The following is a 14903-nucleotide window of genomic DNA, read 5'->3' on the forward strand; positions in this document are numbered from 1 at the left end:
GCCCTGGGATGGCTGACTGATGAATCACCTTTTCTGAGAAGTTTCTCAGTGGTGAGTGGCAACATTGACAATGGGTGCAAACCCCAAAAACCTTTTCTTATTTCATGAAGATGGTCGTCCGTCTTTTAGTTTCCAGAATCATTCCTTTCCTCACACACCTGAGGTTCCTGCTGTGCTGTGTCAGTGGGTGTTGAGCTGATCTCTGTGCTTGGGCTGTGTGCCAGAAGATGCAGCTGCTTGGAGCAATTCTGAGACAGCCTCACTTTGCAAACCACACAGGAAACAGGTAGCAGGAAATGACCAAGAGTAGATACTGGTGTTTGGAGTGATCTGAGTAAAAGGGTTTTTCAGGACCAGATCCAGAAAGACCAGGGACAGGAAAAAGGGAATATGGGGGAGTCAGGGATGGGAAAAAAACAAAGTAGAAGGCAGATGGATCACTTTTGAATCTGAAATGTAGGCTTTAAACCTGTGAGCACAATATATTCCCCCAAAGTGAAGCTACCACCGCTACCATTATCATCAAGACCTGTATTATGCTAATTGCTTTACATAGCTTTCTTTATTTCTAATCCTCATAGTAACATTTGGGAGGGAGGGGAGGTAGCACTATTATCCCTTTTCCTTTCTGTTTTTAGAATGAGATATTAATCACAAATGACAAAATTCACTCTTTCAAAAAGAGCATTTCAGTTTATTCACAGAATTGTGCGACTATCACAACTATTTTTTTTGAGGGGGGCAAAGTTTTTATTTGAATGTAGATAATCAAAATGAAAATGAATTACAAAAAACCAAAATAAGCATCTTTATCATTTAACAATTTAAAAATACTTTTTCAACTTTAAGACCTTCATTCTGCCCTTAGTTTATTATTTCATGTCATTGAGGTAGAGCCATTGAGTTTTGGTTTCCAAATTGTACTGATGTTTATTTTATTTATTTTATTTTTTAAATTAATTTTTTATTCATATATAACAGCAGAATGCATTACAATTCTTATTGCACAATTTTTCATATCTCTAGTTGTATACAAAGTATATTTGACCCAATTCATGTCTTCATACATGTACTTTGGATGATAATGTCCATCACATTCCACCATCATTTTTAATCCCATACCCCCTCCATTTCCCTCCGACCCCTCTGCCCTATCTAGAGTTTGTCTATTCTTCCCACGCTCCCCCTCCCTACACCACTATGAATCAGCTTCCTTATATCAGAGAAAATGTTCGGCATTTGGTTTTTGGGATTGGCTAACTTCACTTAGCATTTTCTTCTTTAACTCCATCCATTTACCTGCAAATGCCATGATTTTATTCTCTTTTATTGCTGAGCAACTATTAACCTCCAGAACATTTTCATCATCTTCCAAAGAAGTTCAGTAAATCAACTCATTTCTTCCTAACCTCTAGCCCTTAGCTACCACTAATGTATTTTTTGTCTCTCTAGATTTGCTGATTCTGAGCATTTCATAAATGTAACCATATGGTATGTGGTCTTCTATGATTGGCCCTTTTTATTTAGCCTTTTATTTTAATATTCATCCACTTTGTACCTTGTTGCAGTTCATGGCTGATTAACATTCCATTTTATGGATATACCACACTTTTTTAATGCATTCGTCAGTTGATGGATTTGGGTTGTTTTCCACTTCTTGCCTATTGTGAATGATGCTGATATGATCATGCATATGTAAATTTTTGTATAAACACATGTTTTCTGTTCTCTTGGGTATATACTTAGGTGAGGAATTCCTGAGTCATATGGTAACTCTATATTTTTTAAAAATTTATGTTTGGTACAAAAGATTGAACCCAGAGGTGCTTACCCACTAAGCCACGTCCCTAGCCCTTTTTTTTCTTCTTTCATGAAGCAATTTCTTCATGAAATTGCTTAGGGCCTCATTAAATTGCTGAAGTTGGCCTCAAACTTGCAATCCTCCTGCCTCAGCCTTCTAAGCTGCTGGGATTACAGTGTGTGCCAAACTTGCCCCACTATATTTAACTTTTTGATGAATTACCAAACTGTTTCCCTTAGTGGCTGCACCATTTTGCAGGTCTACCAGTGATGTATGAAGTTTTGAAATTTTCCATAGCATTGCCAGCACTTTTTTATTATAGCCATTATGGTGGATGTGAGGTGGTATATATCATTGTGATATAGACCATAGTTATTAATCATGTTGAACATTTTTAATGTGCTTTTAGGCCATTTTTCTATCTTCTTTGAGAAATTCTATTCAAATTTCTTGCCAAGTTTTAATTTAATTGTTGTTGAATCATAGTAGTCTTTTATATATTATGGATAGAATACTCTTATCAGGTATGCCACTTGCAAATATTTTCTCCCATTCTTTGGTTTGCATTTCCATTTTCTCTACAATATCTTTCGAGAACAAAAAAATGCTTAATGTTTTAAATCTATTTTCTCTTTCATTGTCTTTGCTTTCAGTGTCATATCAAAAAAATTGTCTAATACAAGGTCAAGATGTTTTCTTCTATAGTTTCTTCTAGGTGTTTTATAGTTTCAGTGCTTACATTTAGAATGTTGATCCATTTGTGTTAATTTTTCTATATGGTGTGTATAAGGTTTTTGCCTATGTTATGAGGTGGGGGTGGTTCAACTTCAATGTGCATATTCAGAAGTCCTAACTCCCATTTGTTGAAAAGACTATTTTCTTCCCATTGAATTTTCTTGGTACCTTTGATGAAAATCAAATAACCATAAATGTATGCATATATTTTGTGAGTCTTATTTTTTTCATTAATTTAAGTGTCTATCATCATGCCAATATCAAGCAGTTTGGCTTACTATCACTTTGTAGTAAATTTTGAATTTAGGAAGTTCAATTTCTACAAGTCTTTTTTTCCTACAATTGTTTTGAAAATTATAGACTCCTTACATCTCTGTATAAATTTTTAAATCAGCTTAATTTCTTCAAAAAAGCACTGAGATTTTGATAGGGCTTGTGTTGAAACTGCAGATCAATTTGGTACGTATTAGTATCAGTGATATTATGCACATCTATGAATTTGGGATGTGTTTCCATTTAGTTAGGTGTTCCTCAGTTCTTTTCATTAATAAATTTTATTTTGGAGCAGTTTTAGATTTATTGCAAAAGTAGACAAAATATAGAGTTCCCACGTATTCCCTGTGCCCACATGTACACAGCCTCCTCTAACATTAACATCCTTCACAGAGTGATGTTTTTGCTACAATTGATGAAAATCATCCATGATGCATCATTATCTCCCAATGTCTATAGTTTACCTTAGGTTTTCTCTTGGTGCTATGCATCATATGGGTTTTAACAAAAATATAAGCAAGTTTTTTTATTTGTGGGTCTAGGAATTGAATCTGGGACCTAATTCTTCATAACCAAGAACTCTATTGCTGAGCTACATTCTTAGCCCTAAGTATAATGATAGGTATCCACTATCACAGTATTCTACAGAATGATTTCATTGTCCACAAAATTCTTTATGCTCAGCTGGGCATGGTGGGGCACATTTATAATCACAATAACTTGGGAGGCTGAAGCAGGAGGATCTCAAGTTTCAGACCAGCCTGAGCAACTTAGTAAGATCCTGTCTCAAATAAAAAAATAAAAAATGCTGGAAATGCAGCTTAATGGTAAAGTACCCTGTATTCCATCCCTAGCAACACACACACACACACACACACACACACACACACACACACACACACACAAGCAAACAAAAACCAAACCAAAACTTCTCTATGCTGTGCCTGTTCTTCTCTTCTCCAAACCCCTGGCAACTTAAATTTTTTACTGTCTCCATCATTTTGCCTTTTCAGCAATGTCATATGGTTGAAATTGTATTACATGCAGCCTGATTGACTTCTTTCATTTATTTCATATATTTAAGTTTCTTCCATGTGTCTTGGTTGGTCAGATAGTTCATTTCTTTTGTGCTGCATAGAAAGCCATTGTCTGGATACATCACCGTTTACTTGTCCTTCTAATGAAGAATGTCATGGTTGCTTCCAAGTTTGAGCAATTATGAATGAAAATGCTATGGAAATCATGTGAAGGTTTTTATGTGGACATTAGCTTTCAGTTCTTTGGGGCAAATGCCAAGGGGCAATATTGCTGGATCAAATAATAAGGGTATGTTTGGTTTTATAATAAACTATCAAATCATCTTCCCAAGTGGCTGTACCATTTTGAATTTCCCCCAGCAGTCAATGATAATCTTTATTCATCCTTATCTTTTTAAAAAGTTTTTTTTGTTTATTCTTTTTAGTTATACATGGCAATAGGATGTATTTTGACGTATTAAACATACATGGAATATAACTTGCCATTTTTGTGGCTGTATATGATATGGAGTTTCATGGTTGTGTGTCCATAGGAAAGTAATCTTTACCATTGTTTGATGCTGACTTAGTTTCAGATTTGGGTCATTCTAATTGGTGTGTAGTGGAACTTCTTTGTTGTCTTAATTTACAATTGTTAATGACGCATGAGGTTGAATATATTTTAAACTGCTTACTTGCCATCTTTGTAAGATGTCCACTTCTTTTACCCTTTAAAAAATCAGATTGTTTATTTTCTTATTTTTGAACTTTAATGTATTTTTTTTGTGTGTATTTAGGATAATGATCCTTTATCAGATATGTCCTTTAGTAATCGTGGTCAAGTATGGAACAAGGGGAATTGTTCTGGAGTCCTGTAGTCAGGTCTCAGTCTTCTGGTGAGCTTGTGCCTGGTACTATGAACTCCACCAGTCCTTCACAGTCACTGCTCTGCTCTAGGAGGTGCGAGGCAGCTAACGGCAGCTGGAACTGGGTGTCTCCCTTTCCCCATGAGGAAAGCTAAAGGAAGCTGGAGATGGGTGCTTTTCCTCCCTGCTGGCAGGTTATGTTATAATTTAACCCCAGAAAGTTAGGCCCTGGTAAAACAGTTTCTCCTGAGGGCAGGATTATTAAGAAGCATAGAAAGTTCTGGCATATTTCAAAAAGGTTCATCCCCTCCTTCTCCTGCAGAATCATAAGGAGCTCTCATCTATTCACTGTGAGCTCCTGGAGGCAAAACAACTCAGGAGAGCGTGAGTGTTCACTGTGATTTAGTCCCCCTGAGCAGTCAGCATTGATCTAGCAATTTGCCAGTTCTAGCTCAAGGTTTCCTGCTCCATCACTAGCTCCTGTGGAGCTGTGGGTCTCTCAGTGTGATTCGGTGTGCCAGCCTGTCTGTCTCTCCCATTTTCAAGGCAGCTGTTTGCCTGTGACCTCACTTGCCTGAGGGCATGGTCAATTATTTCAGTTTGTTTAGCTTCTTTACTTGATCAAATGGAATGGTGACTCATGCCAATCTGGAAGCTGGAAATGTCCTTTAATTTTTTAATAATGTTTTATAGTTTTTTTATGTGCTAGTTTTGTCATTTTGATTAAATGTATGCTGACTATGGTATTCTTTTTGATGCTATTGAAAATGGAAGTTTATTTAAATACGAATGCCATCCTATTGCCTCCAGCTGTGATGGTTTCTGATGAGAAATCAGCTGTTGACCTTATTGACTATCCTTTGTTCATGTTGCTTTTCTCTTTCTGCTTTCAAGATTTTTTTCTCATGGCTTTTGACAGTTTGATTATAAGATATCTTGGCATGAATCTTTGAGTTTAATCAAGTTGGAGGTGCTGGAATTCTAGGATATGTGATTGATGCTTTTCATGAAACTTGAAAGGTTTTTCAGCCATTATTTCTTTAAATATTTATTCTGCATTTTTATCTCTCTAGTCTGCTTCTAGAACTCCCACTATGTTTGTTGGCACACTTGCTGGTCTCTCTGAAGTCTGTCTTTCTCTTTCTCTCTTCCCTCCCTCCCTCCCTTTCTTCTTTCCTTCCTTCCTTCCTTCTTTCCTTCCTCCCTTCCTTCCTTCCTTCCTTCCTTCCTTCCTTCCTTCCTTCCTTCCTTCCTTCCTTCCTTCCTTCCTTCCTCCCTTCCTTTTCCTCACACTGGATAATCTCACTGAATCTCTCACTGTCACTGATTCTTCTATCTGCTCAAATCTGCTTGTTTTCAGATACTGTACTTTTCAATCTAGAATCTCTATTTTGCTCTGTCTTTTAAAAATTTTAGGTTTTTGTTGATGTTCTCTATTAGTTCTCATACTCTCCTTTAGTCCTTTAGACATGGTGTCCTTTATTTCTTTGAAAATATTTTGAATGACTAATTTAGAATATTTGTTACTTTAATGTTTAGACTTTTTCGGGGGCAGTTTCTATGGACTGCTTGTGTGTGTGTGTATAGGCCATGCCTTCTTTCTAATTTAATTTTAATTTTAAATAGAGAAATAATTATTGCATATATTTATAGGGTACAATACATGTATGCATTGTAGAATTTAAAAAATCAGTGTAATTAACATATCCATGACCTCATCACATACTTATTATTTCTTTGAGGTAACAACATTTAAATTGTACTCTTTCAAGCGATTTTGAAATAAATGTTATTATCAACTATATTTACTTTTTTAATATACTGAATTTGAATTCTTTGGATTTGTACTTTGCTACACAATAGATCATCAAATTAATTTCCCCGTCTAGCTGAAAATTTGTGTTCTTTGACCCCAAGTCTCTTTCCCTATGTACGTTCACCCTTCTAACCTCAGGTGACCACTATTCTAGTCTATTTCTATCAATCTGACTCTCTAAGATTCCAGATGAAAGTGAGATCATGCAATATTTGTATTTTTGTGCCTGGCTTTTTTCACACAGCATAATGTCTTCTAGATTCATCCATGTTGTGGAAATGATGTGATTGAATCCCTTTTAAAGGCTGACTGGCATGTCATTGAGCATATAAGCCATATTAGAAAAAAGGAATTCATCTATTAATGGGAGCTTATAGCTACATGTTGGCTATTGTGTATAGGACTACAGTAAACACAAGTATACAAACATCTCTTCAATGTACTTTTTTCAATTCCTTTGGAAATAGAATCTGAAGGGTGGTTACTGGATCATATGATAATTCTATTTTTAGTTTTTGAGGACCTCTATATTGTTTAAAAAATAGGTATAATAATTCATATTCCCATAACAGTGTACAAGGGTTCCCTTTCCTCCAATCTTACCAATGCTTGCTATCTCTTAACAATTGTGGTTTTAACAGGTGTGAAGTAATGTTTCATGATGGGTTTAATCTGCTTTTCTTTATGATTAGTGATATTGAGCATTTAAAAAAAATCTTTTGTCCTTTTGTATTTATTTATTTAAGAAATATCAGTTTTTCTTGTTATTGAGTAATTTGGATTCCATATGTATTTTTGAATATGAACTTTTTATCTGATATGTGATTTGTAAATATTTTCTCCCAATCTGTGTGTTGTCTCATTTTGTTAATTGTGTCTTTTATTGTGCTGAAGGTTTTTAGTTTGATGCAATGCTATTTGTCCATTAAAAAAAAACAACTGTGCTTTTGGGGTCACATGTAAGAAATCATGGCCCAGACCAATGTCATAGAACTTTCTAACCTCTGTTTTCTCCTAGCAGTTTTACAGGTTCATATCTTACATTTAAGCCTTTAGTCTATTTTGAGTTGATTCTTGTATAAAGGGATAGGTAAGTGTTCAATTTCACTTTTTTTTTTAATGTGTTGATAGCTAGCTTCCCAACACCCTTTATTGAGGATATGATCCTTTCTCCACTGGGGTTTTTGGTACTACTGCAATCCCCCTGCCTCAGCCTCCTGCATGGCTTGGATTATATGCGTGGGCCGCTGTGCCTGTCTAGTTATTTACACTTTTATTTGCAATAATAATAAAAGGGGTTAAAATAAATAAACTACTAAAATTTTAACACATTACTTACTTTACTCATAAAGAGATTACACTGACCTCATATGCTTCTTATCATCATTGTTGCCTGTTCCTCTCCTTTTCATTGACATCAGTAGGGAAGATCTTTGATGTGTCTAAGGCTTAACATGGTCTGTGATGGAAAAGCAGTCTATTAGCAATTAACACAGAGACGGCCTGAAGCAACTCTGCCACTTAACCATATTGTGTGACAAATATTCTTTGTCACAGAATATGTCTTAGGAGACACAGAAGAGTGGTCGATCAATGGTACTGGGCTACAGTTACATAGGAGTAAGAAGCTTTGGTGTGGCCTGGCACAGCACCGTGAGGATAGATACAATTATGTACTATAGACTTCAAGAAGCAAGAAGAAAGGGTATTGAATGTTTTCATCAAGAAGAAATGATGGGTGATTTAGGTGGTAGATGTGTGTAGCCCGATTTATATATATCCAAATGACACAGGGTGTAGCACAGAGCATGGGGTTGAGTTTTTTTGCTTCATGAATTCGAAGAATAAAATCTAGAGACACAGGGTGAGAGCAGAGTAACAGGATTTATTAGAGTAATAGGAAGAAAGCAGAGCTCCCAAAGTGGGAGGGTTCCCAAGAGAAGGATACTGAAAAGTGGCTATTTAGGAGTTTATGTGGATCTACAGGTTTAAGAAAGTCAGTCCCCTGCCAATCCTGGGTAAGGCACTCAGTGTCCATGAGATATTCATGCAGACTTGGGTCCAATCAAAACATCAATCAGGCGTTTTTCCTTCTTTGGAGAGGCAGAGACCTCAGTCATGTGGGTTGTGATTTGAAAATAGTCTTTTTTGTAAGTTATTTAGCAAATATCTGCAGGTGGGGGCCATGTCCTTATCCACCCAGCCTTGTCTCTTCTTCCTGATGATATGGGGTACACTGGGGTACACATTAATGGTACTCCATTAAAAAATATGATTTTTATGTTTTTATGAATCACATGTTAATGATAGGAATACAGGCTGAGAAACATGTTACTAGGTGATTTCATCATTGTGCACATATACTTCCACAAACTAGGATGAACTGTGATGTCACTAGATAATATAATTTTTATGAGACCACTGTCACATAAGCAGTCTGTCACTGGCTATGGCATGTGACTATATATATATACTAAAGTATATGGATATATCTTCATCTATATCGATATCTGTATTATTGACTGCATAGAGCTCTACTAGCTTGAACAAGAATGTTTTTCTCAGGAAATATGGTTCTATTTCCTACTAAAAGTGAGTGGCTGACAACAAGGTTCATGGCCTGGGTCTGGGATTTCTCTCTCTCTCTCTCTCTCTCTCTCACTCACACACACACACACACACACACACACACACACACACACACACACGCCAGGCATAGCTTTGCTCCTTAGTTGCATTGTATCAAAATTACATATAAGTATATATCATGTGCTTTTCAGTTAAATCTTTTTGCTTGCTTTCTGTATTTCTCTTATCGTATCAATACTGAAATATGCAAGATCTCATCAGATTAGGAGAAGATGCAAAAAATTACTCTAATTTAAGAAAACATAAGAGCCTTAAGTACATTAATATGTTTTCCCTGAGACATTTAAGAGTACCTGGTTGTGCCTTTTATATATATGGTGACCACATGATCTGTCATCAAAATGGTACAATTCTGAGAATTAAAAGGAAAATGACTGATAATTAAGGATATGCAGTAGATAAAAGCTGGGCTGTTATTGGCTGAGGCACATGGTCATGGTACTCACAGGAGAACACAATCAGATGCATTTTTAATATCTGTTTTGTAATTTTATCAGAAAATACATTTGATATTGCACATATCTTACTTACCAACCCCTGCTGTCTAGTGAAATATGCTGGTGGAATTCTCTTCCAGTTTATGCAGTTCTGAAGAAAAGGTCTCAGGAGTGTTTCAATGTGTTCCTTGCAAGGCAAACTTGGGTGTGTGTAATGTAATACATGGATTGAAAACTCTACTAAGGTACTCAGGGATGTCCTTTCTAAGGCAGGTAGTTTTTCTGGATCAGGTAACAAGCTAGAATTTCATACCCTTGAAAATTAATAATAATTTGACTCCTACAGGCCTGGAGTCTGTAACTCATGACTCGTATTTATCTATCAGCACAGATAACTGGCCAATATGAGGAATTCCAAATACTCAAGATGAAGTTGGCTCTTTGGCATTAGTGTTTATTTCCTTAATAAAACTATAATAATTAGGTTTCCCAGCTTGCCACCTTTAAATGAGCTATTTTATGGACTCCACAGATATCTGCTAGCTCTACTTGGATGAGAAGTTTTTTTTTTTCTTTTTTTTTTGTGAAATGTGAACAAGGACTTCATTAGCTCCATATTGCTGATGATAAGGCTTATGGTCTGGGGTTGGGGTTTTAGGAAGCCAGAACCAGGCCATGGGGCCTAGAGTGCTGAATTCGTTTCTCACAATTACTATAACAAATGACTACAAAGTTAGTGGCTTCAAGCCACATGAATTTACTGTCATATCGCTGTGAAGTTCACAAGTCCTAAACTGGTGTCACAGGGCAAATATCAAGGTGTCAGCAGGACTGCATTCCTTCTGGGGCTGTAGGGCAGAAGTGGAATCCTCACCTCTCCAGCCTTTGGGGGCTGCCTGTGTTTCTTACTCATGACCCTCTTCCTCTATCTTCAAAGCCAGTGGCAGCAGGAGAGTCCTTGTCATGCTGCCATCTGTCTGGATCTCTCTTTCCACTCCTCTTTGTACTTAAAAGAACTCTGTGATTCTACTGGACCCACTGGGGTAGTCCAGGTTTGTCCCCCCCGCCCCATTTCCAGGTCAGCTGATTGGCAACACTAATTCTGTCTACAACCTAAATTCCACTTTCCCACGTAAAGTAATGTATTCACACATTTCAGGGATTAGGAAATTGACAGACATCTTTGAGGGGCAATTATTCTGCCACAGTTACCCAGGGGCAATGGGTCTTGCCTGAGTATCACATTCTATTTTTTTTTTTTTTTTTGCCTAGTTTTACTGGTACTATTCTGGAACTCTCTATGGAACCATCTCTTTTACATCTCCTTGCCTGCTATGCTTGCTGCTTCTCCCCTCAGGCAATAATTTTCCAATAAATTAATAACGACATGAGTCATATAAAAGGATAATCAGCCTGCCAGCTTTAGAAGGAGTAAAAATTAGTGTGCACTGAAGGGACCTCAGCAGGCCTCATACAGGGGGGCTGGCCTCGGGGGGAAAAATGATGAACATGCAGGAGAATTTTCCAGAGGGAATATCTCGGGATAAATGAAATGACCTCAACTTGTGAAGAAGGGCTGAGAAAAAGGGTAGTTAGAAGATTAGGGAGGTCCTGACCAGGAAATAGTAAAAAGTAGTAAGGAGATGATTCTGGGGTCTACTGAGTTACAGTCTAATGATTTTGGACTTGATTTTGGACTTGATGTGTGAACTTGCTGGTTCAGGACAACAGCACACACACTGGATGTCTGGGGTGCATGTGATTAAGCAGTGTTCTGGCCAACCTCATCCTGCCTGTGAAGGGGAACTTTAAGGCACTAATATTGCTCTGTCTTCGTCCCCAGGTGTGAAGTGGACAGAGACTGGGCCTGCAGCCCCTCCAAGAACCTGCAAAGCAAGCCACCCTCAGGCCCATCCTCTTGGCAACACCTCAACCAAAGAAATTCCCATCCAGCAACTAATAATCCTTGAAAAACAAATTAAATTTTGACTTCAGTCTTGAGAAAAAGCCAAAGACGGATTAGCTTCGTTGCACAGAGCCACATTTTCAGTCCCCCCCGTTTTATATATTGCCCCTTTCCCACCCCCAGCCCCCAACTTCCCAGTCAAATGCCCCTTTGGGTCACATAGACTCCTTTGCTTTCTTGACTTTCTTACTCTCTTTTATGTTCCTCTTCAGTTTGACGAAATTCCAGCTGGACTCTTGCTTCTTGATCCAGGAAAGCAAAGCCAGTTTCTTCTTGTAGGTGGCAGGGGAACAGGCTGTGGACACTCATACATAATGTGTTCTTCCTGCCACATTTAATTCTTCCAACCTAGAGAGAGAGCAGGGAGGCCAGGACTGGCGGGTACTGCAGGGCCACTGGAGGGCAGTCCCCAGGCGGCTGTGGCCTTCTCCTGGCTAATGGAATCAGTGTTGTGAAGCAGCGAGTCTTCACAGAAGCGAAACCGAAGCCATCACAGATGGGGCTGAAAGCAGCAGCAGAATTTTGCTGGGGTTTCATTTAAATGGATGCGTTTTACAAATATTGGATTTTTAGTTCACTCGAGAAACAATTAAACCCCATCTCTGATTGTACATATTAAATTATAACAGTGGCGAGGCAAATGAAGAGGTGCTTAGTAGACTTCAGTAAAGAATTAATAGGACAGAAATTGGTAGCGTAAAATGAGTGCCACGTCGATCCAATCTAATGGTGCATTACCCACAGCACCAAAATAGATACAGGAGTCATTGCGCTCAGCTTCCTGAACGCAATGTAGCATCTGATGGCTGAAGGTCTCAGAACTTTGCAAATTACACCTCTAAAGTAATTAAGTCTCTGCCTGGAAGTGGGAGTGGGGGAAGGAAGGAGAAGCCATCTGTAAAATAGAACACAAAGGCTTTTCTTTTCTCTGTTCTTTTAAAAAAGTTGGCAGAAAGGTCTTCTCTCTTTTCCCTGCACGCAATTTTATGAAGTTGGCAATTGACCAGCAGCATTGGGCTGGTCTTCTTTGGGACCACCATAGATCCCACTTATCCATGGTATTTTTTTCCATCACTCCTTCCAGAAGTTAGTGCCACTTTGACCTAATGAAGCACTAATATCAGCAGGCAAATACTTAAGTACCTTCTTAGTAATCTTAACTCCCCAAACCGGTTTTTGGCTCTGAGAATATGGGCCATGTTTTATTTATTTATTTATTTTTTCATTTTCTAAAGCACCCAGCATGGTGTTTTAGACCTAATGGGTACCACAAGAAACTTTTAAAGTATTGAGTAAGTGGTGCAAGTGATGTACCAACCAGTCAGAACAGATGTTAGAGACGAACGCCACGCCTCTGAAAACCTGCAAAATGTCAGCCCTGCTGGGGCGCAGATCATTTATTTACTAATAAGACATATACAGACTATGCCCTATTTATTTTTAGAGCAAAAGGTGTTGCCAATGTGATTAATATGATTGGAAAGCTAGAGTACCTTTATTTTATAAGTGAACACACATTTCAGTTAAACATCCTGAAAGACATACTCACACGTGACACTGAAGTGTTACATGCAATTACAATACGATGACACTAGTAGTGACAATGTTATGATTTTTGTGATCTTTTATACATTATTTTTTAAAAAATGTTTCCATCCACAATTGCATTTTAGTTTCTTAGAAACTTTGAGAGTAATATGGTAGTACTAGTATCCCCATATTACATATAAGGGAACTGATCTTCAGAAAGGTCATGCCCTACGCTTCGTGCCATGCAAAAACCCACACATCCATATTCACTGAACAGTAAAAAATAACACACATGTATTTCCAGAGAAGAAGGTCCAGAGAACTGAACTGTCATGGGGTTGTTTAAAAAGAATGACTTTATGACATTCACTGGTAAATGGATGGAACTGGAGACTATTATGCTAAGAGAAATAAGCTAATTCCCCGCAACCAAAGGTTGAATGTTCTCTCTGATACATATGTTAACACCCAATAGGGGGTGGGGGAAGAATAGAAGCTTCAGTGGATTAGACAAAGGGAAATGAAAGGAAGGGAGTGGGGAAAGTGGAATGAACCTGACATAACTTCCCTTTGTACACATATGAATACACCATAGTGGATCTTACCATCATGTACATCCATAAGAATGGGATCTTAATTAGAATAAGATGTACCCCATGATTGTATAAATATACCAAAATATACTATAAGCTAAAAAGAATAAATAAAAATATAGACAATGGGCTGGGGATGTGGCTCAAGCGGTAGTGCGCTTGCTTGGCATGCGTGTGGCCTGAGTTCAATCCTCAGCACCACATACAAACAAAGATGTTATGTCTGCTGAGAACTAAAAAATAAATATTAAAAAATTCTCTCTCTCTTTAAAGAAAATAAAGACAATGCAACACACTGAAAGCTTGGAGGATGTGCAGAAATACTGAAATTCATCTCAAGTGTATGAAGTTTTTAGCAGAAGTGTATTTAGAGCAAGAAATTTTGAAGTACTCTAAACATCAGGACTTAGTGTTCCCCATCCCCATCAGCAGCGGATACATCCCAAGACTGCCCCTCATGTGCCTGTGAATACGTAAAACCAAACCCCACCTGTGTTTTCCTGTTCATACATATTTAAGACAGAGTTAAACTTATAAATTACACACAGTAAGAGATTAATAAATTACACACAGTAATTGATAACAAACTAGAAAAATAATAAAAATATTTTTATATATAAAGTTGTCAGCATCACTACTCTTACACTTTGGAGCCATTATTAAATTAAATCAGGGTTACTCAAACACATGCATTGTGACTCTTCTATGGTTGGTCTGATAATCAGCCGCTAAGTGACGAATGGAGGGGTAGTGCATACAGTGTGGATATGCTGAACAAGAGGATGATTCGTGGGCTGGTGTGGAATGGCATGAGATTTCATCATACTACTCAGAATAGTATGCAATGTAAAACCATGGATTGATTATTTCTGGAATTTGTGTTTTAATATTTTTAGACCATAGTTGACCAGAGTAACTGAAACCTCAGAAAGCAAAACCATGGGTAAGGTGTGTGTGTGGGTGGGTGTGTGTGAGTGTGTGTGTATGTGTGAGTGTGTGTATGCATACATTTATACTTACATGCTTGGCTAAAATTTATCTTGGAATCCAACATTGGATTTTCAGGAGAACATTGAATACCCTGAAACTGTATCCATCATTACTGTTAGTGATTTTCTAGCTACAATGGCAGAGATGTGAAGTTCTCTGAGGAATGAATTCTTGTCTTTTATCAGCTTTTCAAAGAATTCATCATCCAAATAGTGTAATAATTACTCCTTC

At 37.6% G+C, this 14903-nt stretch overlaps 1 long non-coding RNA gene across 1 annotated transcript in view; it reads left to right on the forward strand.

Moving 5' to 3' along the window:
• LOC144365513 (uncharacterized) overlaps positions 1–11675 on the forward strand; it is a 93251-nt gene extending 81576 nt beyond the window's left edge. Inside the window, exon 3 of the long non-coding RNA XR_013424030.1 lies at positions 11437–11675. This is a non-coding gene — a long non-coding RNA (uncharacterized LOC144365513). The remainder of the gene's footprint in view (positions 1–11436) is intronic.
• Positions 11676–14903: the final 3228 nt, after the last annotated feature.

This window comes from Ictidomys tridecemlineatus, chromosome 7 (genome assembly GCF_052094955.1).
Source record: "Ictidomys tridecemlineatus isolate mIctTri1 chromosome 7, mIctTri1.hap1, whole genome shotgun sequence".
NCBI classification, from domain to species: Eukaryota; Metazoa; Chordata; class Mammalia; order Rodentia; family Sciuridae; genus Ictidomys; species Ictidomys tridecemlineatus.